This window comes from Octodon degus, unplaced genomic scaffold (genome assembly GCF_000260255.1).
Source record: "Octodon degus isolate 3935 unplaced genomic scaffold, OctDeg1.0 scaffold00081, whole genome shotgun sequence".
NCBI lineage: Eukaryota > Metazoa > Chordata > Mammalia > Rodentia > Octodontidae > Octodon > Octodon degus.
In genome coordinates, this window is record NW_004524657.1 from 7,536,285 (window position 1) to 7,541,212 (window position 4,928).

A 4,928-nucleotide genomic window follows, 5' to 3' on the forward strand; every position below is an offset into this window, starting at 1 on the left:
ATCTTCTAGTATTAGAAACTTTAAAAAGTTTAAAAAAGTAAATAAATATTAAAGAAAAAAAAAAGAGAATACAGGACTGGTGAGATAGCTTGGTGGTCTAAGCACCTCCCTAGCAAGCTGATGGAACTGCATTTAATCCCCAGTACTACATGCTATGCCAGCCCTTTCTGAGCCTACCATCGAAACTGAGTGTGGTGCTGCACACCTGTAATCCCAGCGCTGGCTGGAGTGGCTGAGACAGGAGGATCACTGAGTCTGAGCTGTGCAGAGAGACCCTGTACCAAATAAAAATAAATAAATAGAGAACAAAAAAAGTAAAAGAAAATTCTAAATGATATAGAATTTCATTAAACAAAATGGTAAGAATTCAATAATGGTTGTTACACTGCATATTGTTGTTTTCAAATTAGTTGTTCAGATTACCAGATGTAAGCATGGAAAATTGGTAAAAAAGAAAAAGAAAAAAGGGGAAAAACACCAAAGCATTAACTGTTCCTTTCAATAGACAAACAGAATTCAGCAGTGTGATTATCCAGGCTGTCCTGTGTATATCCAAATATATTCTTTCCTATCTTTCTTTTCTCCTTTCCCTCATCCCAGTTGTTCCAGGTACAACAGATACTGTATACTATTTCTTGAGGTTTCCACTGAGTTTTTTTCTGTCTGATTTAGTGAAGTTTTTATTTTCAAGATTCTATTTGGTTCTTTTTCAAAATCCTCTCTTCACTGAATTTTTAAATTATTATCCTCCAGTTTCATTCACCTGTTTCATAGTTTCTTGGATTTCTCTGAGTTTTTTGTGGTAATTGCTTCAAATTCTTTATTCAACATTTTTTGTACTCAATGTCTTTAGAATTTGTATCTGAAAAATTTGAACTTTGAAAGTGTCATATCACCTTGCTTTGTTTATTTGTTTGTTTGGTACAGGGTCTCACTAAGCAGTTTGGACTCGTAGCAATCCTCCTGTCTCAGCCTCCTTAGTGCTGGGATTACAGGCATGTGCCACTATACCCGGTTTTCACCTTGTTTTTGAAAATACTTCATATCTATCTATAAGATAGATAGACAGATATAGATAGATATGAAGAGATATCTATATATATCTATATATTCAAACAGATGTGTCTTTGCTTTCATAGATGTCTTAGTAAAAGACTTTCTCCTAAGAATGTTTCTTGGGGTATTGATTTATTGTGTGATGCTGAATTTATTTCCAAGTTGGCACCATAGTTAATCTCTTGTGATTTCTTAGCATGTGATTAATGGGTTTGAACACAACGTGTACCATGTCAGAACTGGAGAAACCCATCATGTTTGTGGTTCTTGCAGTAGTGGAGATGCACTAGTAAGCCATACAGATACGATGTAGACCTCAGAGTATTTGCATCTCTGTGATTACTTCTACAATGAGAGTAGTAGTCTCTATGAATTGATGAGAGCGTCCATGGCATTTTGAGATAGATTCTGTTATTTGAAAGCAATTTTGAGTCTTGTTGCTCCAGTTTTACATAGTTAAGGTGCCAAATCTCTGTCCTCTCTCTAGATACTGGTGCAGAATTAGTTTGATAGGGAGATGTGGGGCTAAAAATCACAGGTCTGCTCTGTAGAAATCCTCATCACATAGAGTCTTGTCAGCAATGCTCTATCTTAAAAGTGGTAGGTAAAAGTGATGTAGAAGTTTTTTTGTAAGGGTCATATCATCAACAATTGTATAATTATAACTTTTGCTGTTGTGGTTGTTTCTGCCAAGAAACAGGAGGACCTCAGACCTCTCCCAAGCCATGGCCACTTGGAGTCAGGTCAATAGTAATCAGCTTCTCCTTTAAATGGCAGTGTCCATTAGGGTTCTCCTGAGATAGTGTTGAGACTGGAGCTAGGTACAGTTGCTCTTAGCTGAGCTGGGAATGTAGCTCTTTGGCAGAGAACTTGCCTGTATTAGGCAGATTTGCATCACTGGGCCAAATGCCTTGTATACACACTTTAAAAGAGGAAGCATTTATTTTGGCTCACAGTTTCAGAGGTTTCCATGCATGGCCACCTGACTGTAAGGAAGAAACAACATGGGGAAAAGGGCATGGCAGGAGAAAGATGCTTAGTCGTGGCAGTCAAAATCAGAGAGAGAGAGAGGATCTGGAACAAGGAAGTGCTCTTTTAGGTCATGCTCCCAAGAACTCACCTTCTTCCACCTGGCCTACCTCCTAGTAGCATATTTACCTGTTACTTTATCAATGAATTAATCTAAATGCCTCATGGTCTAATTGCCTTTTGCAAGCCCCACCTCTGCACACGAGACTTTAAGGGACAGATTAAACCAGAACACTCTATGTTCACAAGACCTTTAGCTTGATTCCCAGCACTGAAAACAGTAGTCAGTACTATTAACAAAGTAACTGAAAAGAAGAAAAAAAAGTAAGAAAAAAAGTAGAAAAAGTACTCCCAGCTAAAGACCTCCAATAAATGGTTGAGAGTGGGTTATCACCACCTGCGATGAACACAGCTTATCTCAGGGTCTTCTTAGGCAGGGCATTGGCAAGGTTTGTACATGCCTTCCTATTCTCTCAGTTGTGGAACTTACCAAGTATTGAGCAGGAGTAAGTTGTGGCTTAAGCTAATTGAAATTCCTATCAACCAAGTTGTAGGCTTGGATGAGCAAGTGTGGGATGTAGGCAACAGAAGATTTAGATTCTCTCAGGAAATGTTTGGTTTTGCGCTCTAGGGAATGATGAGAAATGTGCAGCTACAACAGGTTCCCTCACCATCTCCAAGGATGGAGATGGGAGCAATGGATCTGCAAATGTCTGCACTTGGAAAGGGGATGGTGTAGTCTGTGGCCTTGGTTCTGGCATTGTCAGCTCCTGCTCCTTGCTGAAACACTGGCCGTTGTTAATAACTTTGGTCTCAGTGATTCCCTAGTCATAGTGGTTCCCTAATCTGTCACTGCAGTCTATCACTTCTGCAGGGTAACGTTTTCCACTCCCATTGCTTCATATTCTGTATTCCCCACAGCATATACAAATCTCAGAGGAGTTGTATTAAAGTAACACCCTCTAGCCAACATTGTCTCATGAGGCAGTCACCCACTAAGACTGGAATGTTTACAGGGTCCTTAGCATGGATTATGACCCTCCTGGGGGTTATACTCAGTAGGTCCTTCACAAGATAGGCTCAGCATTAGCACTCTGAGAGTATAAATTTCTTTTCTAAAGGCAGCCTGCTATGTAGACCCCAATTCTTTTAATTATTTAAGTTCTTTTTCTCTCTTGCTTTTACTCCTACCCCAATCCACAGGAGAATTTTCCTCAACCAGACCATGGTGTCAGGTGTTAGGTGCTAGGGGTTGTGTTGCTCTTACTATTTTATTAGGCATCTATATCTCTTCTGCTAAACTCCAGAAGTATGCCACAGACATTCACCTCAGCATGCAGCTACATACCTGTTGATTTGGTCCTATCCTACAGTCAACAGAAAAGGGCTGAGTGCCTCTGGCTTAGTTTGAGATTCTTAAAAGCTCTAACTCTTTCATGCTTCTCATTAATCTCTTGTAGTCCAGTTCAGTGATTCCCAAACATCTTCATGTCACAGAATATATATCAATAATATTACTTATGTGAATAAGAGATTTCGTTACTTACAGCAAAGATTAGCGTGGTCTGCCTATTACTGTTCTTGGGACCCCTGGCTGTTGGTTGGTTCTGGGATGTAGAAGGATTTGCTGCACACAAGTATTCTGCAGCAAAGGTTAGAAATTCTGGCCCAAGACTTAGCACAGACCATAGTCAGTCATTCACTTTCTTATTTGATAATCTCATGCAAGAAATGCTCAGAATTGAAGATACAAAGATAAAACTGATTACCTCTCCCTGCCAGGAACCCATAGTCCAGTGAAGAAGCTAGAAGTACAATATGACATTTGAATAAAAAATGGCTTGGAGATACAAAAAAGGGAAATTCACATATGGAGAGTGGGTTATAAAAGATTCCCTGTCTATGATGACTCCTGGAGTCAATTATTTTCTTGCATTTAGTCTAGCTCCTCTTCCTCCTCCTCATTCTACTTCTCCTCTTCTTCCTCCTCCTCCTCCTTCTCCCCCCCATTGGCTCTAATTTACGTTTTAATGATAATATATGTAACAATATTACAAGGATCTATAGTAAAAATCTTGGCAAGCCTCAGCAGTGGGGCTAGCACAGGGCTGACAAGTTGCTGCAGGACAGTAATGGTGATACTGAAGATCTTTCACTGTTTGATGCAGAAAAAGAGATAGCTGGTAGACCAAAAAGATCCCAAAAGCCAGACATCTGGTCTCATCATTCTTCCATTTGTTCTTTGGAGTCAGTGCATTTACAGTCTATCTTCTGTGTGAATTGCTGAGTGGCAGCTTTTTGCCCAGATGGTGACCATCATCTTGTAGCTGTCATATGGCTTTGGGGCAATGAAGAATGCATTAGTAGAATCACACTAATGAGGATAGAAAGAGCCACTGGGTGTTTGAGTACAGGAAGACAACTTCTCAAGAGAATAAAAGTGTGTTAGAGCCCAAATCAAGAGTATTCTCATCAGAACTTGTTGCCTGTCCAATGCCATGAGTGAGATTTGCCTTGAGTATTTGTTCTCTCCTCCTTCAGAGTAAAGTGGTTTTTGGTGGTCATCATAGGTGTGGTACTCCAAGGTGATAACCTGTACAGTTACATCAGATGTGAGGTGCACAGCATGAAGAAGTTAACCACTACAAATACCTCCTATCTTGTGAAGCAGTTTTTAAGACAAAACACTGGTGATTGAGCAGAAAGAAAGCTTATGTGTTCTGTTACCCTGGGCAAGAATCGAGGAGAGTGATACATTGATTTTTTTTATTTTTTTTTCATTTATTTATTTGCTTCTTTAATTTCTTTCTTTTTTTTGCTTTTATTTTTATTTTTTATTTTTT

General features: G+C 39.3%; 1 protein-coding gene and 1 pseudogene across 1 annotated transcript in view; both read left to right on the forward strand.

Moving 5' to 3' along the window:
* The window catches only part of LOC101570286 (transmembrane protein 45A), a 113,635-nt gene that overhangs the window by 29,347 nt on the left and 79,360 nt on the right, over positions 1 to 4,928 (forward strand). The window lies entirely within an intron of this gene.
* LOC101572561 lies at positions 1,287 to 4,783 on the forward strand (annotated as a pseudogene).